This window comes from Botryllus schlosseri, chromosome 2 (genome assembly GCF_051294905.1).
Source record: "Botryllus schlosseri isolate E-star chromosome 2, Bs_hap1, whole genome shotgun sequence".
Lineage (NCBI taxonomy): Eukaryota > Metazoa > Chordata > Ascidiacea > Stolidobranchia > Styelidae > Botryllus > Botryllus schlosseri.
Window position 1 is genome coordinate 26,700,419 of NC_137237.1, and position 23,924 is coordinate 26,724,342.

General features: G+C 39.1%; 1 protein-coding gene and 1 long non-coding RNA gene across 2 annotated transcripts in view; both read right to left on the reverse strand.

Annotated features, from left to right (window-relative positions):
• Positions 1 to 23,924, reverse strand: part of LOC145457130 (uncharacterized) — a 252,504-nt gene that overhangs the window by 91,018 nt on the left and 137,562 nt on the right. The window lies entirely within an intron of this gene.
• LOC145434329 (uncharacterized) lies at positions 4,446 to 6,035 on the reverse strand. Its single transcript, XR_013913337.1, has 2 exons — positions 5,165 to 6,035; positions 4,446 to 4,662 (listed from the first exon to the last, which is right to left on the reverse strand). It is a non-coding gene; the product is annotated as an uncharacterized LOC145434329 (long non-coding RNA).

Below are 23,924 nucleotides of genomic sequence, written 5' to 3' on the forward strand. Positions count from 1 at the left end.
AAAGACATGCCTGTTTCTAAGCCAAAAACGTTTTTTCAGGCCAAACTACTTCGTTAGGACAGTCAGTTCAAACCAGAAATGAAGATAAGTGGTGCAATTTTAACATTATGTGGGAAAACACCTAATTTGCATACGTTAGGTCAAAATTTGGTCAAAATTCAGTTCTTTTAGGTCAAAAAAAGTCAAAATTTGGATTTTTTTGGTCAAAACTTTCTTTTTTTTAGGTAAAAAAAAACCGCCCTAATGATTAGTAATCGTAATCGATTACGACGATTACAGCATTTTCAAGTAATCGTAATCGCAATCGATTACATTCGAAAAAAATCAGAAGTAATCGTAATCGTAATCAATTATTTCGCATATCTAATCGACTGGTTTGTGAAAGAACAATTACTTCTTACTTGTAAAAGGACTATGACAACTGACTATTCGTGAAGAAGGGAGAGTGCAATATGATATAAGGTTATAGATCGCCGAAATGTAGGATTTGCAACCTCCACTGCTCAATATTATCTCAGTATTAGCTTTGCTCGTCATTGCGTAACGAATTACCAACAAGTAGTAAATAGACACTCGATGTGTACATGTAATATAGTGCAATTGTATAAGAATTACGCATGTCGCTACGTTACGCATGTTCTTTGTTCAACTGCCAGGAATATTATTCTTATGTGGCCATACTTGAAACGAGCATCAATCGTTAATTCGCAATTCTTTACTCAACATTTGGATCTTCAACCATCTACAAGCAGCGGTTCCAAACCGCCGGTCCGTGGCAAGTTTCCTGCCGGTCCGCAATAGACATTCGAATTTTATATCTCAATTCCAAAATGCGCGAAGATGGACGCTGATGACGATGAATGAGGGAAATAAAACATCGAATTGTAAATTTACTGAGAAGTTATATGAGGAAGCTGCGGAAGACTTTCTAACAAACGTCGTTAAATTCCGACAGTGCAAATAAGCGATACTCGCTGTAGAATAAGGCCTGGCAAACAGCATCTAATGTTTCAAAGGATACCGAAAAATCACGATCAGTTTAGTTGTGTTTAGCAGGACTTCGCAAGCCTCGCCTTGCGTAAACTTCAACAGAATCACTCATAAATATTTGAAGGTTTACCGGTCAGAGACATTTTTACTTTGAAGTTTTACCAGTCCACGAGGTCACAAAAGGTTTAGAACCACTGTGAATCTATACCATATTAGGGTGGGTTGTAGCCAGAATCAGGACTGATACACAACTTCGTCAACCCTTTCCCTAAACATTGGTCTTGTACCCTCATAGGATTAGCAGACCCTACTTAATGTTGCTCTTGCACCCCCATAAGGTGAATATTCAAACTTCTGATTCATGACTGAATTTCGTCAATAACATTGGTAAATTATTAATATTAATATAGATGGTAAAAATGAAGTGTTGCATATCACCATGAAAGGTCTGGTAGGCCTATACCCCGTGGAAAGTTAATTGTAAAGAATAGTCAATTCAGGACAAATACATATGAAAGGGTTGAATAAGTCACAGCAAGACGTGACAAGAGTCAACGAATTCGGTGACAGCATTTAAGAAATTGCGGGTTAATTAGAAAATTATATGTAGTGGACGAGATATTCAGTCCCTCACAGTAGGCTACTGTTTTACCATATGTCTATGGTGAGCGTATTTACAACATGATAAAAGAAATTGATCGATAGTATCTGGTACAACATTGATAAATGAATATATTACTATTTATTTTTGATCGTCTCACATACCATGTGTTCAGATTTACCGGTAGAGCAAAGAGAGGTGGTAACTGCGAAAATTTAGAACACGTAATTAATAATTCCATCATATTCGGACGTGTCCGTTATTATTATTAATTTGTTGCATGCTATTGATTCGTGACCTCTTGTCTGCTATACAGTTAAAAGATATTGGAGTCGCCCAACCTTAGCTGACTGAACTAAAAGAAAAACTTCTTTCGTGACATGCAGACATAAATTGTCGTTTCTTCACGTGCGCATCATTTCCTCTGATGGCAGGACAGGACTATATTCCTCACACCAATTGAGTGCGGCTATGGACAATGGATATATTTTGACAGAAAGTTTCGGCCAGGGTCGTTAGGGGCGATAAATCGTCAGCTACAAAGTTGAGCAATGGTCATATTGTGACGTAACACGCAAATGACGTAACATTGAAAATTATTTTTGTTCTCTCACGAGGTCATCTCATCGCTATCGTTATATTGTCTTCGAATATAGTCGTAATCGTAATCGACTCCTTCCAGATTTTGTTGTAATCGTAATCGACATCGTAATCGCGTGATTAAGAAGTAATCGTAATCCCAATCGATCGCATTCATGAAGTAATCACCCCATGTCCGGTTCCAACCGTTCCATATCGTATGCTTCGACAATAACGGGTGCAAATCGTCCGTAAGCGCATACTAAATGTACAAGAAATTAGTGTGCAGGATTAGCCAGCTACGGGGTGGATATTGACATGATTTTATCAGTTTTGGCCGGAGCCGACAGAAACAGAATTGGAGCTGGACTTGCTGAGTTGCCCCGCATTAGTAGATAGTATTTTAGAATGCGAATGAGAATGAACTATGATTCGATATGAACTGAACTTGATTCAAGGTCCATGTTTTCGCGAATTCAGTAGTTCTAATTCTAATCTAATTTCGAAAAGTTGAAAATTTTCTAATTGCCCAGTTCAAGAATGTACGAGAGGATAATAAATTTGTTATAATGCGATTGATTGCTAATGCTTGTGATGATATAATGAGCAATGGGATTTAAAAATCTGACATTTCTACTGTCGATATGATACATCGGACTATTTCTTGTTCAGTTCATCCCTTTATACCATAAACAGTAGCCCTAATAAATGGTGAGCAGTCCCACCTTTACAGCTCAATCGATTATGCCTATGCAAAACAATCGATTACGGTCACTTTGAATTTTTAGATGTAATCGATTACAATTACTTGCAAATTCAGTAATCTTAACGAGAGATCAGGATTGCGAATCCCTATTATTTCATTTCTGTCGAGAACAATAGTGCTTTCATAATGAGATTGATTAAGTAACACGATTCATATCATACCTTTATTCATTCCTGTAAAGCTATCAGTCTATTCAGCTAGATACGTTGAAAACACAATGAAAATGATGTTTTCTGTAGCCTGCCTGTTATGGATGTGCCTTGGATCAGGTACGTTCTAATAATTTCACTGCTTCAATCAAACAATTCGTGAGTCATTTGGCCATGTCATTTTACCATGTTGTTAGACCTGGAACTTGGACTGATGTCTTCGCTCTTCATGATTGGTGGAAGGGAGCAATTACTTAGGGTAGGCCTTCTTTACCAAGAAGAAATCTCATGGAATATTAGCAATATGATAAAACGCGGTATAACCTTGGAACTGACAGAAACGTCACTAACAGTTCCGTGTCCGTCAGGTATTAAAGGAGCACTGCACTCTATTCAGTGGTCGGCAACCTTTTTAGACGCGACGCCAATTGAACGGAAAAGAAAACCATCATATACACGTTTTATATTTCGATACAGAGAAAATCATTCGAACGAATAATGAAATAAAGTATTATGAGTTGCGTAGGCAGCAATGCAGGGAAATGTAACTGCACTAAAGTATTTACAAATTTCAAGTAACATATGAACTTGATTTCACCAACACAGAATGTCAACGTTTAAAGTGCAATGTCAATGCGATAGTTGCTACTACGTGCTCCACCAGTTTCCGGCCCGCGGCTTGAGTTTTCATAAGTTTAGTGTAGGGTTACCATAAGTCCTCTATTTTCAAGAAATCTTGTATGTCCTCGATTTTGGAAGTTCTTCCTCCTTTATAGCTTTGACAGCCAGGCTAGGGGCCGGCCGAACTAAAAAACGACATGAATGACACGTCATCTGCAATGTGGACGTTCGAGCGGTACACATTTTGGAATCAGCACTTTTCTCGTCCGGTAATCTAACTTTTATGATTTGTAAAAGTGTCCTCATTTCCGGATTCCAAAATATGGTAACCCTACTTATTAGTTTTATCTCTATCGTGATCACTTTGATATATACACAATTGCACATACACTGTAAAAAATAAAAACCTCGATTTACCGCGAAATGTTTGGAAGCACGGTAGCCAGACATTTCGTGGTAATCTAACATTACCGTTAGTCAATGCAAATTCAACTTACACTCGTCCAGTGATCTCACTTTACACGCCAGACTGTAATGTTACAGTCCCCTCCGGGTATATCCAATCTACATGTTCTCCTGTACATTTGAGAGCGAGACCGCCTACCTACCTACCTACCTACATGCTGTCCCTGCAAATCAGGATACATACCAGCTTGTAAATTAACGTACGTTCATCCATACCTATGGCAAAGCAACCCGATGCTAAAATATCGCAAAATTTTCTGCACACTTCCAAAACGACAGTGGAACAAACTGTATATTCATTCATGATATCACGATGAAGGGGTAATCGATGGAAAAGTATTGCTGCTGGAGGTCTAATTCTTCTTCAGGAGACATGCAGTAACACGAGTGGTTGCAAGAAAAGATGAATTAATTCCACCGCCGGCGAAACTTCAAATTATTTCTTTTTCTCGTCCTCATTCCTTCTGTGTAACTAGTATCTTGCAGTTCCACTAAAAAGAATTCATGAGTAAGTCGCTATATAAAGCAAAGTTCCTAACCTAGACATGACATTATAAAGACTACTAAGACAAATAGGCTAACAAAAATATAAGGTAACATGTTTTGAAGTACCGGTACTGGTACATTGTGTGATGAAGGCTCCGCCTTGTACATGATATAGCAGAGATTCATGACTTAGTTTATCTAATGTATTGAAGCAAAAGGTTCCTCACCAATTCCACTCTGGATATGAGGTGGCATGTGTGCCAAACAAATCCGGCAGTGGATGAAAACATCTCTATGCTATGGCCCGAAAATGACATAAACAAGCCAACAGTTTCAACTCCTCCGCGGCGGAGTATGTGGTGTCACAGGTCACTATATAAGTCGACTAGTATCCCAAAATAGAATAGAGAATGCGGAGAATGAAATATTTCAATCATGAAATCAAAGTGGTGTGCACATTGCACAGTCGCAGATATTCACGGTAACAAATACTATGTCGTACTGTACCTTTAACGATGCGTATCCCATTCAGCGTTCCTAGGAATCTCCCACGATCGTGTCCGCTTTCTTCAAGCACAACAAACTTCGCTCCACCCTTTGCTCAAATCTCAATAATGGCCAGATAACGATACGACACTTGAACGATTTCGAAATACGTCGTATTCATCCGCTGACATGCCACCAATAATATTTGCTGGCCACGTTATAATGTTTGACTTAGGTTATTTCTCTTTCATACAGACACATTTATCATGACATATAGTTCCTTTCTTTTCCATCTAATTTCGTATAAATTGATATTTATCCCAAGTGTTGTTCACTACTTACTGTACTTACTAAACGAGACGCTCCTTGTGATGTCACAGTTGTGCGTTGGCTGTTTACTACGAATCTCAGAAAACCAGTAACGCGTAACGGTATCCTATTGTAACCTATTATAGGTCGCCTTGTCCGCCATTAGCAAATGGTCAACTGAGCATGCGGTGCTGATATTTCTAGTTTCCCGAACAATATTATACATCCTAAACTGATTTTCTAACTTATCAGCCGTATCCGTAACAACGAACGTAACCAGCGAGAACGGCCGTATAGCCATATAGCCTTATAATATAATATAATGGCTATGGTGTAACTACATTAGCTACGATTGTCAGTTGTTTCTTGTACCCTACTATGTACTATACTAAAATTGGTACTAGGGCCAACAATTTCCGTACGACAGACCCCAGTTTCGCGAACGAGGATGAATCAAGTCAAATCACCTCGAGAATGAAATATCAGTAACATTCATTTCCCCGTATATATTGGCTGCAACGATTATGAAGCTAATCAATCTTCCCAATTGCCTGATAAACTGCAGTTACGAGTAGGGGAGATGTGGTACCGATGGATCAAAAATTGGAAAATGATCACTGGCCCCAAAATGTTCTGCCGAAAACAGCAGATCTTTTGCTGGCTCAGCACTTTGATACAAGCACTACCTATCGCGCACATATACATGAATATCTGTCTTTTCAAAAAATATTTATGGATGTTCAAAATTCGTTGCTCGAACGTATCATCGGTCCCCACCCGGTGGGTCCAATGGCACACGACCCGGGGACCTATGAGACATATACCCTGAAAAACTCAGATGTGGCACATTTTCTTGCTCAGTATTATAATCTAAGCTACCGCAAGCCAAAAAAGAATGTTTGGTCGCAACCGTCAAAAAATACAATAAATATCAACTCAAATGTTGTCATAAAATCACGTTTCGATTTAGGCTCGAACTTATAAATTTGAGGGTACATACATATTGCCCGAAAATCGACAGTGTGACTTCCAAATACCTCGTTAAAGCGATAAAACATCATATGCAATTATTACATAAATATGTTCTGTACGTAGGCATGTTTCATTTGTTTCCTGACTAGTATGCTTGATTATTTTGCTTGATTTGGCTATTGTATCATCGGTCCCCACCCTACGAATTTTATACATGAATCGAAAAAAATTCCACCCAAGTAAGGTACTGAAAAAAATAATAGGTGCCATTATATTGCCTGATACAAGCCCTACACTTCACAATAAAAACGATTGCTGGTTTGTTCGTGCTGAAGGTTACAAAGAAAAATGTATATGTCGATCTAAATTTAGTTTACACCCCCAAAAACAAAAAACATCTGTGAGAGACCCCAGAGCCCGCGCAAGTCGAATTTTTTTGTACGTGAGGAAAGATTTTGCCAGCATGCAATTGTAGACAGGTTCACGAAGTGTAATCATGAAATTATCATAGAGAATTTTCAAAGTATTTTCGGTCCCAGTGATCCATCGGTACCACATCTCCCCTAACTGTCAGTAATTTTGCGAAGAAATTCTGGTAACTTGACTTACAGCTAAACTAAGGTAATATTACATATCAAAATGTAAAATTACAAGCTACGCACAGTTATTGGCTGCGACCGGTAATTCGTTGTAAAATTGACAGAGATTTCCCAGTAAATCTACCAGATTTTTTACAGTGTACATATTGCTGCAGGCAGAGTACAATGGTGCAGTATTGAAAAAATAGCTGCAGTTCGAACACGGTATTATTGCCAGCGCTTGTGAACGGATTTAATATGTGACGGTGAAGATTTCGTGCCATAAATTTTGTCAACGGGCTAAGAAACGATGACGCACAACAGCGACAGCTGGAGCGTGAAGTTGCTATCGAAATTTCAATAAATTGCAGTTCCATTACGCGGTGGCGTTCTGAAGTAAATGGCTGCGGCCAAATTTTTTTCTTCGTTCTGCCCTTCTATTTGAGACCACATCCTTTTTTGAGTGCAGTGCCCGTTTGAGTTGAGAGTATTGCGCTACGCGACAGTTGAACATGACAAGTGTTTCCCACACCACAGAAATAAAAGAGTAATTTCGGTTAATAGGCTACATGACGATTGCTTCATGAAATTGGTATGCGATGAGCAAATGAGCGGAAAAGCGTGGTCAGTGATCACGGATGAAATCACAAAAGTGATCGTCTGTGATGTTTATGTGAGATGTCGATATATAATAATATGCACTGATATGCCTGAGCATTGAGAAACACTGAACAAGTACGCATACGTCAAAATCGTTCAATTTTCGTTCCCATTTTAGTAGTATATTTTCAATACCCAGTTCATAGTTGTCTGAAAGTCAACATTTCTGTATCTGTCTCGTCAAGACTTTCAATTGATTATATGGTTCTACTTTCAGTTAGTGGACTACAATGTTACACTGGAGTGTCGTCAAGCTACCAATTGACTTACTGTCCGTATTCCGTAACTCAGTGTGTCAAGCTTACAGCATTCGGTGAGATGTTATTACTATTATATTCTTTATTCACAGTAAAACTGGTAAATACACACATAAACCAGGGAGCAACCTGCCCCCTAAGGAAAATGTCGAGATAAGAGTAATTTTTTAAAATTTCAGTAATACAGTCAAATTGTTATTTCTATATGCAATACATGAAGATGTCAGATTACAGAATTGCAGTAGAGGTAAAGGTTGCAGTGCAGAGGTAAAGATGATTGAAAATGAAGAATCGAAATTACAGAAATTATGCCGTGATTATACGTGCACAAAGGTGTAATTTTAGTCCAGCGGTGCATTCAAGGCCGCCCGAAGAACATGCACCGTGCCCAATAAGGTGATCTTTTGGATCATGTTGAATTGAACGTTTCCGGGAATCTGTTGAATATGTCTCATGAGTTTTTTGCTTACGACCCCTGTAGTGCCAATGACTGTCGACACAATGTTTATTCTGCATCGCCACATTTTTTCACATTCCATTTTGTGGTCTGCGTATTTTGATTGTTTTTCTGATTCCTTTTGTAGTATGTTTTGATTATTAATATTGTTATTGCACAGCAACGACAGTACGCCTATCGCCTGTTCAGGTCTTGTGCGCTACAATCTACGACAGTGCATTTGTTCAACTTGAGGGCCTTTGTTGGGTTATTGAGTTGCCGACTTAGGAGCTGGTTTCGCTGTTCCTCTGGGCTTTTCAAGACGCTGCGTCAACAGTAGGATCGGCGATGAGGAGCCCAGATAAATCTCCGACAAGTAGAAACATGGCAGATCATTAAAACAACTTAAGATGCATATTTAGTATAAAATGGATAATCATTTTATCTGTATGCTTCCAGACAATACCATCAAGTCCTGTTTTGGCGCACCGTCCATCCCGGAATTGCCAGGATTTGATCTGAACTTGAACGACGGCTGCCAAGCGGTGAATACTGCACTGTATTCAGGCGAATATTGCCTCTGCTCTACCGGTATATATGTAACATTCAACCACTACCACCAATAATAATGCGTCTCGAAGCCCCATTTCGAATATGTTTGTTTTATTGACACATATAATTGGCGCTTTCAACAACTTGGTTATTTGCGCCCGCAGAGTAAATTTCATAATGTAATTTTGTCCACTAAGTCTTCGTCCGGCTCATTCGCTGCCTCCTTTCAAGAGTTCGGCTCTCTCTTCGTCTGATCTCTTCGGGATCGGCGATGAGGAGCCCAGATAAACCTCATACAGATAGAAACATGGCAGAGCCGAGGCTCGAACCATCAACCATTGATGTCGTGACTGCATTGTTTAACCAACTGCGCCACTCGCTTCCCCATTTCTTATATGTCAGCAAAACGTCATTAACTGCTTTAATGTTTGAGCGATTCTAAGCTCCACTAAAGTCCAACACGAATACGTCACGAGTAGGCCTACCTGATTTTCCACACTAGAGCTGCGCCTAATACGAACAAGATTCACAAGACATTCCCTAGAGCAGAGTTCTCAAACTCAAATGTGCTCGCGGGCCAATTTCCTACTTTTTGATGTGGCCGCGGGCCGGGAATTCGATGTATTTCCGAGTAGGCTTTATTTGACGGGACCTTGCAGACTGACATTCCACACGCATCGTAAAAATGTGATTTACTATTGTGAATTCACGCCTGGTACGTAAAAAAGAACATTTTTAGATATTTGAGTAAAATTGTTCCTTTACTTGGCATAGTTTGTCAAAATAATTGGTACAAATGACTACAAACGCATAAGGACATCGTAAAAGCTGTCGCTGTACAAATCTGCAGCTAGTGGACATTTGACGTGCCGCAATTATAGGTATAATTTTAGAATTTTACAAAGATTGATCTGATATCAGAGCATTGATGCAGTACAGTTTAATTCGGGTTTCGGGTATGCTCCTGATAACTAGGCTATTGATCACATCGTTGCCATAGTCAAATTAAATCAGCCTTAGATTTACCTTCTCTTATTTAAACAGATCAATAACAACTTGAATAAAATGATTACTGTGCCATACCAATCGAAATGTCCAATCCCCGGAGAATCCATTTGTGTTACACCTGTGAAGCGTAGGCTACGACGACTTTATACTCGCCTCATTTAATTGGCGATAAAACATGGATGAAGATACACAAGATGACGCAGCAAGGATGTAACCAACTATACATCAAAAGGGCAACATAATGCCAATGGTTGCCATACCGACCTGCTTAGATATCTAAATAAGCTACGATACGCAAGCTAAGCCCTTTTGATATTATCCATACCAGTTTGATAGTTTGTTGCGTCTGTGGTTGTACCAAGTCACGGCGTTCCGAGTCACAAAAGTACTTCTCTGACTGTATCTTTCGACGCGTCTCAACTCGAGCTATTTTTATTTTATCACCCATTGAGTCCGAGACTGAGTAATTCTACAAAAGGTCGAGCCCAAGTACAAATCACAATATTGAGTACGAATCATCAACGGGTCATGTTTAACCATGAATTTTGATGAGTAGCTTCGGGCTCCTGGAGTAGTTTTAGAGCAAATTCTCAAATAAAAAATAAAAAATTGGTATGTAAATATTGTCGAATTCTTCGAAATCCAAAATGCCGTCGTGTGCCGCATCATGTGGCCCGCGTGCCGCGTGTTTGAGACCTCTGCCCTAGAGCAACCACAAGATCAACAACGGTTCCAAGTGCACACCGGTATCATCAAGACAATAAACAAACTGAACTTAGCTCATTCTAACTGGAGATTTCATCGTCGTAAGACGAGACGCGTTGGCCACCCAGTGATATGTATCAAAGCCATCAGCCAGTAACGAACCCAGCGCGTCTCTATGCTCTGACATCCGCGCGCTCAATTCCAAATTCTGATTTTCAAAACTATAACTACATCGCAGGGTTGTAACCAAGCATCAAGGTTTCGAGTCACAGGCCAATCTGACTTTTATAGTTTTGACTCGAGTCAAGTCGGGTCATTTTCAATTCACCACCGAGTCAAGTCCGAGTCCAAGTCAGCAAGGAGAGGGTCGAGTCCGAGTCTAAGTGTTTTTACTCGAGTCCGAGTCCAAGTCATCATGTTCACTGTTCAGTTTTCATTTTAATCCGGTTCAACCCACTTTTTCAACTCTACTCGACTGATATGGAATGGCAACAAAGTCATCACACATAAAAATTGGTTTGTAATCTCACTCACACACACAGTTTGTGCTCACTAAACCATCAAATCCAATTACTTTTATATTGTATGCCACAGTAGCGGCCATAAAACAGCTTACGTATGTCTTAAGGCCTATTTATAGTGTTCAAATGATATAATAGAAGCTGATCTTCATGCTTACTTAAAACTTTCCCCATCCGTATGGGGTCATAGGTCAGCACCACGTATAGCACTCAAAACCAGGCATGTATAACAGTTATATATTTCTAGCGCAATATTGTCTTCACGAATTTTGGAAAGTAACATATCATATCATATGAAATCTGGATTGAAGGGGGACGTAGGCCTACCTGACACATTTTAGTCACTAATATTTTATTCGTAGTTTGTCTAGATTAGGGGTCTCAAACACGCGCCCGCGATATCAGTTTGTGCGACCCGCGTCGGCATTTTGAATTTTATTCGTCAATATTTAACTGCCACATATATTTTTTTACACTTGAGGCGTAAAATTCGCTCTAAAACTCAACCCAAAACCTGAAAGTACTCATCAAACTTCACTAAGACTTCATTATGACATCACTTTCAAATGTTACCATGCGGTGGAAGATCAGCTATTACGTCACGTTATCCGATCATGATTGTAAAACATGACCCGTTGATGATTGGTGACTGGAAATTATGATTTAGACTTCAGCGTCAAATGTCCGCTAGCTGCAAATTATAACACGACAGCGTTTTACGATGTCATAATGCATTTGTACGGTCGAATGGTGTCTAAAACTAATTATTTTGACAAACTATGCCAAGGACAACAACAATTTTATTCAAATATTTAGAAATGTAATTTTTTCCGTGCCAGGCGTGAATTCACAATAGTAAATCACATTTTCACGGCTGATTCAAATCAGTGCGATTTATTTCTGGTTTTAACTCTTGATTTTTTCAATATAATTCCACCGCGTTAACTTTATTGATTTGTTGCCGGTGTTTTATTTTCCGGAGAGATGCGTGCATGTGGTTTATTATTGGACAATCATGTGCATTGTATATGAACCGGACATAGTTTTTCGCATCTAGAGACCACTCCAGATATCATCAATGATAATCACGATACATATGCTTATGTTAATGGAAAATTCCGTTTTGACTCAGCATTAGGGATGATTCAAATCCAGTACCTGAGGGATTCGATTTTGAATCGAGTATTAGGCGTCTATAGTCAAGTATTCAGGTACCACACATGGAAAATTCAAATATGTAGTGAATAGTGTACATTTTATGCGACCACAAAAATATAATGCCAGTTTCACACCATGACTTGGGTGGGGTGGTGACTTGAAAATGACTCGACTTCACTCGAGTCAAAACTGTGAAAGTGAGATTGTCTTGCGACTCAGACCTTGTGACCTGGTTCTTACAACCCTGCCCCAGTGCTCCAGCCATGCTCAACATGTCTGGGAACGGGTTATTAATGGCGATTCTAACGATCCCTTATTGCCAGTGAGGTTGAACTATTTCAACGATGAGATAGGGATTCCGAGCCGTGCATTATTGAGATGATACGATATGCTGCATTACCGTGATTGTCATATGGTCGTCATTCATCCCATGTTCTTTTATTGTTTTTATTATGAGTAAAAAGCATAAAAATCAAAAAAGTAATGATTTGAATTATTGATTCGATTAAAATCGATTTTTATCAGAGACAAAATGATTTCAACCAGAACCCCATAAAACATGTCGTGGTAGCAAAAATAAAGTGGAAGAAAAATACTGTTACGTAGTGTAGTCCTAGTCAACAAAAACGACATGCTCAGGTGGTTTTACGGTTCATATAGTTCCGACGTTAGGGAACGGCCGCCGTGGCCAGCACAAGGTGAACTCTATATCTGTTCACGTTACCCCGATGACCCAGGGTATTTTCCTTTTCAGATGCTTGTAACGGATCTACGGCTTCGCACATCAGCAAAATGTTTGCTGCCCTTCTTTCCATCATCGCCGCCTATTTCGTGATGTGAACCGTGCGCGACTTCCCTTTCCTTATTATTCCAAGAACTCTTAGTTCGAGACATTTGGAGTGCTCTTCGTGTTGGTGGTTGAACTTCAAACTTTGGTATCGGCATAACATTCACAGCGGCTATATATATACTACTAAACGTACTACATATATAATCAAGCCAAATTCGAAAATGAGGACGTTTGTTTGTCAGCAAGAGTACAATCTAAATCCTTGGGTGGAAATTGTTGTATGTTACGGGTTTCGGCATAGCGTTGGGAGTAAATCAGGTACCAAACTGTAGTGTTGGGATCAAGTCGCTATCTTCGAGTCACAAGTCATCTCGAGACATTCGACATTTTGACTTGAGTCAAGTCAAGTAATTGGATATTTGAGTGTGACTCGAGTCAAGTCAATTCACTCAATTTTTGGAGGTGAGTCGAGTCAAGTCGAGTCAATTCAAGTCTAATCAAGTCAAGTCACGAGTAAAGTCACTATAGTCAAGTCGAATTAAATTTTCAAAGTGCTAGGTATTTTTGTTGTTGATTTATGCCTGTTGGGCGATTACAACGCAAGTGGTTTTGTTCGCCATATCCAATAATCCTTATAATATCTAGGGGTGCATTACATTACAAATTTCAAACTTAAATGTATCGCTTCGTAGCGAGAACAAATTCCACGACGTGTGGAAACATCAGCGCGACAGTCATCAAGTTCATTACGGTGGAATCGATATTCTTCCACCTAAACGTGTCCGTGATGACTCTCCTCTGGTGTCTATAATTACGATGTGTCAATAAATAATGGCTGACACTCACTTCTTGGCGGCACGTTGAACGCTTCGCTGAATCTGGAATTCTCAATTTGAACAGGTGAGCTCAGGAACGAAACAGCACTTCGTCAACCCCCACCCAAAAAACACTTTGGTCTTGGGCCCTCTATAGGGTGATAAATCTGGGGGGCTTCGTCCACACCCTTCGGCCAGTACGTTTTACCGCTACTTATAAGCGAGATTTTTGGTACTGTTTAGTGAGACACCTTTCAGCGCCTAAATCGCCAAGCCCGAAAATTTTCTAGAATTCATGATTGAATCGGTCAATATTATCGGTAATTGCATATCTGTTGCTATCAATATTTAAAACCTATCTCTGTTCACAAATTTACCGGTAGAGCTAAGTGAGGTGTCTTATAAAATGTCTATGGCCCGTAAATAATAACTAAACAGCCATTTAGGCGCCTATGTACAATTAAACATATATGTATATATATCGAAGTCAGCATGAGGGCAGTCCTTTTTGACCAAGGTTTTCTCGCGGCCGATCGTTCAGGCACATTTCCCGGCGTCGCATGTTACATGGCCTAAAACTTAATATGTCTTGGTGCGTCGTGGCGCGGTAATGGCCGACGCCGAAATGCCTGCTTCTATACATCGTGCGTATTTTTTCTTTGGGGAAGGATACCCAATAATCGGGATATTTTACCCCAATTAATCGCGCATAGCGCGAAAAGTTTCTGAAAAAGTTGCATACAGTTTCTAAGAAATACTCTATCATTTATGGTAATTCACGAAATAATTTTGGGCCCCCTTCGAGCTCGCCTTCTCCTATATTCCCTATTTTGCTGCGACTTGTCCGATTGTGAATAGCGGTTGTTCCGAGAGTTCGACGCACGTCCTCCTTAGCGAAGTAGCGATGTCACGTACGGAAGGTTTGAATGTATTCGTTTGCACACTTGTTTGGCTCGCTCCTTGTCTGGCCAATTCGTCTGTCTTTTCATTGCCGGGAATTCGATATTGGCTAGATATCGAAAGAATAGCGATCTCATATGCTGCTTCGTGTTTCGATCGTCCAGAAATACTGTGAATCGCTTGTATTGCGCTCAGACAGTTCACAAGTATGAGGATACTAGAATTGCTGTTTTCTACAGCCCATTGTAAAGCTAAGTTTATTGGTGTCAATACTGAGAAAACCATTATCGAGAATACCACAGCCGAGAATGGACACCACCGAGAATGGGCATTACCGAGGATGTACAATGCCTACAATCTAACGTGCTAAGACGGGCGATATTGCCTTTCCTGTCAGCATTCGCTGAGAATGTGGTTTCTCAACAAAATTACTTCTGAAGACAAAGAGGAGCAGTGTTTTGAATATTCAATATGACAAGCGACTGTGTCTTTCGGCCAGCAAACCAGCGATAGCGACATTGTCAAAGCAAAAATAAGCTCAACTATCATATTACCTACATGTGTAATAATAATAAATGATTGATTTACAGTACTATCATGTATATTGTGTGTCGTGTTTATATCATTTATCATTCTAACTACCGGTTAGTGTATAAACTAGTTTTATAATTGAGATAACGTTTCTAATTTCTCAATGGGTTCAGAAGATAGGGGACTAAGGTAGGAAAAAGGTTGGGAACCCCTGATTTAAACTATTTGTAGTATCATTGAATGGTATTACCGTAAATAAATTGCATTCATTGCTTAGTTACAGAGGTGGTCAAAATAGCCCAGAAAGCTACTCGAGTAGAAGTAGAAGTAGTGACGAAAAAAATCTACTCAAGTACGAGTAGAAGTACTTCTTCCATATGCAACCCGAAACTACTTGAAGTAGAAGTAGAATTGACTGACTTTAAATCTATCCAGGTAAGTACCGTAAGTAGTTTTGCAAACAGTCTTAATTCATTCGCATGGGCTGTAAAAAGCTGCAAATTGAGCTATGCGGATAGTACGGAGAGCTTGACTGGTATTGATGTATCCCAGGAGCAGGGCATGGTATGGTATGGTATGGAACGAGAATTTTCCATACTCCATACTTGCCTTACTCTCTCCATATCATACTTGCAATTTTCCATACCATACCAACATTGTTCCATACCATACTTGATACTTATTCCATACTTTCAAATACTTTAATATCATAAGTATAGTTCCTTTTCTAGCACCTATATTATTGATATTTCGGATGTCATAATTGCTTAAACTAGCCATGAGGCGAATCTAATTCCTGGCACTAGTTTTACAGAGTCTGTTTTGGTGAGGTTTAGTTCACGGTGGTGAGGTGCCGTGTACGTCTACTCTACAGCTTCCGCGAGCAAAATGAGATAGTCAGCAGATTGTTATCTAGGAACGTCCATAAAATGGAATGGTGACATACGGCCCGCGACGAGATTTTGTCCGGCCCGCGGACAGTTTCCCGTCTTACATGATAATGTGGCCCGAGGCTCCAGTTTGCCGAGACTCCCAACTCCTTGCCTAAACGTCAAATTTTAGATATTGTATGCTATTATACAGGTGTGCGCACTGCGCAACGTGCGAGAGTGGAGCTTACGCGTAAGTTCATCGCAGCGAGAAGACTTGCATTATCGGCACTTACGATGTACTCAACCCTAATGAATTGATATCTTGGTAAATTTTGGGCACCGGGCTCATCATACGCTTTGAAATCATAATTAAGGATTGCACCGTGAGTTAGTTGATCAGAGAAAAGCAGACATGGCGGCGCCTGTATGACAATGCTGTTCTCAAATCCACATTGTATTGTCATTATCGGCGAGAAATGGTTTGAAGTCACATTGCTGTCGATAAAATACATTCATTTATACGATTTATTCCTTGTATATATGCGCGAATAATGTATCCATTCAGCAATCCGACCCGCCAAGTACCTAATTTTCCTATATCCGCCCCACCGACTGGAGAAGTTGCCCGCCCCTGCTCCATAAGAATACCATCGGATTTCCGGTACATTGGCATAAGACACATGCAAGTTTGAAGTAAATACTCGCAAAATAATTCATAATATAGGCACACCCATAAAATATCCCAGCTACAGGCGGTCAATACTGCAACGATCTGCGTGATTATTAGTACAGTATTTGGTTCGGGTTAGCGTGGCGAGAATTTCAAACTATGTCTACCCCACTCCCTGATCTATATTCCTAATGCGAGAGCTTTTGAAATATGACCAATAGGATATCTCGGTATGTAAATAGTATAAATGTGAGGATAATGTTTCAGAAGAAATGTAATTATCAATCACATTGAGCAATTAGTACGTTGCATCATGATTGCTTGTAAGCTGTCGTCACTCAAGGAATGTGGTAGTTGGAGTTGCCTACATTACCAATTATTGCGTCACTTGATAGACTATGCTCGGAGGCGTCGTGTCTAGAATTTCGGATCAACATTACTGTTGTCATTATTACATCACAAAATCATGTCATTCCAAGTGCTCCTAAAACCGTTGCACAATAGGGCTCTTCAAAAATGACTTTTTTTCTCAAATCGTACTGGCTACTTGATAAAATTGTTAGGTTACCTAATTTAAGCCTACACACAAAATCTGGTTCAATTCCAGCCAATAACCGCTTTGCTACAGGAGAAGAAAGTTTCTATTTATTATATAAAAATAAATGATACAAAAATTTGAAAATTTTCTGTTCACCCCATGGAAGTGTTAGGCTGTCTATAGAAACGATGCTCACCAAATTTGGTACAATTCCAACCAGTGGAAGCGGAGTTATTGCCGTCGAAAAATTTGGATTTTAATAAAATAGTATTTACGGTGACCGATTCTTTGTTTATTTATTATAGTTGTGCTCACCGTAAATACTATTTTTTCCAAATCAAAATTTTTCGACGGCAATAACTCCGCTTCCACTGGTTGAAATTGAACCAAATTTGGTGAACACCGTTGCTATAGACAGCCTAACACTTTAATGGGGTGAACAGAAAATTTTCAAATTTTTATATTTTTATATAATAAATAGAAACTTTCGTCTCCTGTAACAAAGCGGTTAATGGCTGGAATTGAACCAAATTTTGTGTGTAGGCTTAAATTAGGTAACCTAACAATTTTATCAAGTAGCCAGTACGATTTGAGAAAAAAAGTCATTTTTGAAGAGCCCTATTGCACAAGCGTGTATTTGTATCTACACAGCGTCCAATAAATAGTTCACGATCACTCATAACAAACGCGATCGTATTCCGTGAACAGCGATCAACGTACGCTTCATGAAGCTTGCACAAATCACGATAAAATGTATAAAACATCAAAGTATGGAAGTATGGAAATGTCATTCCATACCATAGATTAAAATCTTCCATTCCATACCACACTTGCATTGTTCCATATTCCATACCAAAATATCGATCCATACCAAACCATACTTCCATACCATACCATACCATACCATACCATACCATACCATACCATACCATACCATGCCCTGCCCAGGAGGTATCAATTTTCGACAGAATAAGCATTCTTTCGCATCATGAGAAGCAAATTATAGTATTGATATGGAAATTTTTAACCCTTTGTTTACTTGAAGACCCCGTATTTGAGAATATCATGGCATGGCGCCCTATACTCGATATTATAAGGCCCCAAGTTTCGGCTAAGAGCAATACGGATAAATTATATCGGATGCGGTTTCAACACTTTTCGCGATTAGTATACGTTAATGACAAATATTGAGAATTGTAAAATTTGTATTTGATGTAGCTTTATTTTCGGAAAATAGAGGCATTACTACACTTTCTATTATGCTTCAACATGTATGTTCTGCAGACAAAAGAACTGAAAGTAATTAGAACTCAAAGTATAATACTTGAAGTTGAAAGTGAAATACAAATACCACTTCTAAAAAGCGGAAAATATATTTCATGTCTTTTGTCCATAAAGCTTCAAAGCTGATCTGCTAAAACAGGTGTAACGTTAAAAAATGCCGGATTTTCCGAATTAACAAGATACGTCATGGACTGCTAGATTACGATATGATATGTAGATTGCTAAATAGTAGTTTCAAACGTTATGGTGGGCCGTATTTACTGTGATGAAGTATTTGATATGGGCGACAATACGGCGTGAGCGGAACCAAGCAATCCGGTACCTAAATTATATTTACTGATAGTTTCGTGAAACCATATTTGTCACTCCATAACTTGCAAAGCGCAACAAAACTTCCGGGCTTTACTTGGCTTTTATGAATATTAAATGTTGGTACTCCGCGAAAACAGCCCCGGAATTCCCCAGGCTAACTTTCGTGTTGGGGTATTAAACTACTTCTACTTGACAAACTGAAAATGTCGAAAAGTAAGTGAGTAGATCAGAAAATTTTACGCAGTAGAAGTAGAGAAAATCAGATCTACTTGACTAAGTACCAGAAAGAGAGGAAAACTACTTGAGTACTTCCAAAAAGTAGAAGTAATTCGTCACTGACTACCTCTGGTTAGTTATTATAAATAGTAGGGATGGTGCGAACCCCTGAAAGGTTCAGGTTCGTGTGAACGCGTGACGTTACATTGCTTATTCCAACCCCACGTTTCAGTGAAGTGATATATTAATGTACACACCATCAGACATGGGGTGATTACTTCCTGAATGCAATCGATTGCGATTACGATTACTTCTTAATCACGTGATTACGATTACAGCAAAATCTGGAAGTAGTCGATTACGATTACGATTGCATTGGAAAAGTAATCATGATTACTCACGATTACTCATGACGACATTTATTTTGCTTATTAGAATTTATCTTTGAAGACATAATCGAAGACAATATAAGGATAGTGATGAGAAAACCTCATGATAGAACAAAAATAAATTTTAATCTTACGTCATTTGCGTGTTACGTCACAATATAAGCATTGCTCAACTTTGTAGCTGGCGATTATCGCACCTAACGATCCTTGCCGAAACTTTCTGTCAAATTATATGTATTGCCCACAGCCGCACTCAATTGGTGTGAGGAATATAGTCCTGTCTTGCCATCAGAGGAAATGATGCGCATGTGAGGAAATGACAAAAAGTAGAATCGAATTACTGGATAATCATTATTTGCAACATTGCTATTGCATTTACAATTCGATCATTTTACACGCTTACGGTCTTATTATGGACATGGACATATATAAATGTGATTTTCGTCATTACATCATGTTTCAATCATCAAGCAAATTGCGACATCGATGGCCGTGCTGAATGCTAATCAGGGAATAATATCGGAACATTTGGGCATTGTAGATACCATCGTTTATATCGCTTTATAAATAGTATCCTTGGAGACATCAAGGTCTAGCAACGGTAGCAAGCCAAGCAAATTTGGTATCTTATGTAGTTTAACTGCGGGTATGAACTTTTGTGTAATCATCTGCTGCGCCAGTTTTGCCACCATTTGCCGGCATGATCCCTTCCCAAATCCCATTGCGACGAGGGTAGTATACGCTCTTTACCTTTTTCCTGCGAACAGTGGTGGCCCTAGGATTGGGGGGGCCCTGGGCGAAACTTCCAGGGGGGCCCCATATATCTATAAACGTAGCTTCTGGGGGGCTCCGCCCCCCAGACCCCCCTCCCCTCTCCGTACAACTATTATATTTGCGTGTCTACAGATTCCATGATACTATGTGGGATGTGCTGTGTCATTCGAGTTCAAGATGTGATTCTCATGCGTGAAAGTAATCACAAATACAGTGGCAATGGAAACTAAAAAAGAAAAAGTTCATACTTTTTCAAGGAAACGATGGCAGGATTCCAATGACTCGAGTCATGATATTTTGGTGACTCGTCTTGGCTCAGATCAAAATATAAAAGTAGAATTGATATTTGACTCGGTTACAACCCTGAATGAGGACCAAGAGCTTATCGATCACTAAGGTGACCAAACAATGAAGTTTATAGAACGCATCCATAGAATTGAAACTTCCAATGAATGAAGAAAATGCTGTGACCGGACAATTGAATTGATGCATTTAGTTCTTCAAAAAAGTAGAAATCAAAATGATGATAGCAAATATGACACCAAAAGTAAAAAAGAACAACTAAATGGAAACTATCATACGGGTACAAAATGATATTGGCTTGGTGTAAACTTACCAAAGCAGTCGAGACATTATGATTCATGAATACTCAAAACAACAACAACAACAACAATGACTTCCCTTCTTTGACAAGATAACTCAACCAAGAGGAGTTTATGGTCATCCAGAATTATTACCGGATCACGCAACAAGGATTAACTCATGGACTATATTTGTACAGTGAAAGAAAAATGATTTATTCCTAACAGCTAACACAGCAAAAGTACCTACAGAAAAGAACAAATACCGGTATATTACAAATCACCACTTGTCCCAGAAGTTACCTAACCAAGACAGCTGCATGTTTATGGTAAATTTTACTATGAATGCTTGCAATGGTACCGGTCATAAAACAGCTTAGCCAGACAACCTCGTCTAAACGCCTAAAGATAGAATAGAAGAAGCTCTTGAACCTGACAATAAAATGAGGTAAGGGGTCAGAACTAGGCTCATAATAATTTTCAAAATCAAGTCATACACAGCGTCAAATTCAAATTTTGTTGGTGCAACACTGTCAACACGAAAATCTCGAACGCTATTTTTAAGAGGAACTAAACATTCAAATCGACTACTTCTTCCTACAACATACATTGCTGTCACAACTTAAAAATTATATATTCAATAAAAACTCATTTTTCAGCATTCTTATATTAGCTTCCATACGATGACTAGTGATGAAAATTTTCAAGTTGACAGAAATGAGATGGATAGCCTACTCCAATGATTTTCATTAGCAATGACTTTAAACTTGAGTGCCGTACACAAAAAAGGTAAATTGTAACCTGAATGATAGATCAACTTCTACAAGATAGCTCATGTACAGACCTACCAAAAATTCTATCAATTTTATGATTGAATGAGCCGGAAAAGCTTGTTTTTTATCATGCGCTGGCTTGAAAAGCTGGATATTTAATTTATAAACTTGAAATTGTGATGTAGGCTACTCGGATATATTTCAAAATCACTTGATCCAAATTTCTGTCAAATCTAAAAACTGTAATTAACCATCAATTTGTTTTAGGGCAACTGACATGGAGTTAGCCTATTACTGAAAATGAATGAGATGCACCAGTCACTGAAAATATATACTTCCTGTATACACTGTAGTAGTTTCTTGTCAATGTTATTGTAATTTTAAAGTACTGAGAAAGAGGTGTTGAATATTATTCAAAAATATCATGGAAGTGATAATCATTCACGAAAATTTTTTACGTTAGCTGATGCGATCGCGTCTCTCACACAAATCACCAATTTGATGATCGACAGCCGTTTACGGTACCATATTTTACATGGGTACATATATTTTCACGGTTATTCGCAAAATGATAACCAAAAATTGCGTAAATGTAGGAGGGGCATCCCGCATAAATCGAAGTAAGCTCGCATGCACAACGCGTGCAGAAATTTAATGATCGACAACTGTTTACAGTACCATATTCTATATGGGTAGGCCTGCATATATTTTCAGTCATTTCCAGAATGATAACCAAAAATCGCGTAAATGTAAGAGACCCCCTTATAAAATCAAAGTAAGCTTGCACGCAGAACGCGTGCAAAAATTTAATTATCGACAACTGTTTACGGTACCATAATCAACATGGGTTGGCCTGCATGTATTTTCAGTTATTTGCAAAATGATAACCAAAAATGGCGTAAATGTAGAAGCCACCCCTTATAAAATCAAAGTAGCCTAAGCTCTTTTACCGCGCACAGAAATTTGATGATCGAGAACTGTTTACGGTACGATATTCTACATGGGTAGGCCTGCATGTATTTTCACAATTATTCACAAAATGATAACCAAAAATCGCATAAATGTAGGAGGGCCTTCCCTCATAAAATCAAAGTAAGCTCTTTTACTGCGCGCAGAAATTTGATGATCGACAACTGTTTACGGTACCATATTTTACATGGGTACATAAATTTTCACGGTTATTCGCAAAATTATAACAAAAAATCGCATAAATGTAGAAATGCCTTCCCTCATAAAATCAAAGTAAGCTCTTTTACCGTGGGCAGAAATTTGATGATCGACAACTGTTTACGGTAACATATTTTACATGGGTACATATATTTTCACGGTTATTCGCAAAATTATAACCAAAAATTACGTAAATGTAGGAGGGGCCCCCCTCATAAATCGAAGTAAGCTCTTTTACCGCGTGCAGAAATTTAATTATCGACAACTGTTTACAGTACCATATTCAACATGGGTTGGCCTGCATGTATTTTCAGTTATTTGCAAAATGATAACCAAAAATCGCGTAAATGTAGAAGCCCCCCCTTATAAAATCAAAGTAAGCTCTTTTACCGCACACAGAAATTTGATGATCGAGAACTGTTTACGGTACGATATTCTACATGGGTAGGCCTGCATGTATTTTCACGGTTATTCGCAAAATGATAACCAAAAATCGCATAAATCTAGGACGGCCTTCCCTCATAAAATCAAAGTAAGCTCTTTTAACGCGCGCAGAAATTTGATGATCGACAACTGTTTACGGGACCATATTCTACATGGGTGCATGGATTTTCACGGTTATTCGAAAAATGATAACTAAAAAAATCAGAATTATGATTGACCCCTTTTTACAGTACTGTACCGTATTTTTCAGGGATACGAGGATTTCCACGATTATTCAGGAAATATTAATAGTTGAAAAAAAGCGCATAAACCGGACAAATAGTTGGTAAAAAGCGCGTAAACCGGAGAAATAGTTGGGAAAAAGCGCGTAAACCGAGGAGGGGGGGCCCCTCGAAAGCGCGTAAATCAACCAGGGGGGGCCCTGGGCGACCGCCCACCTCGCCCACCCCAAAAGCCACCACTGCCTGCGAATGAATTCGTAGTTGCTCGAACGAACAATACATAGTGACATCATACATATGCCAGACATAGCGCCGTCAAACGTCAGACATATCTGAGCCCGAGCACGT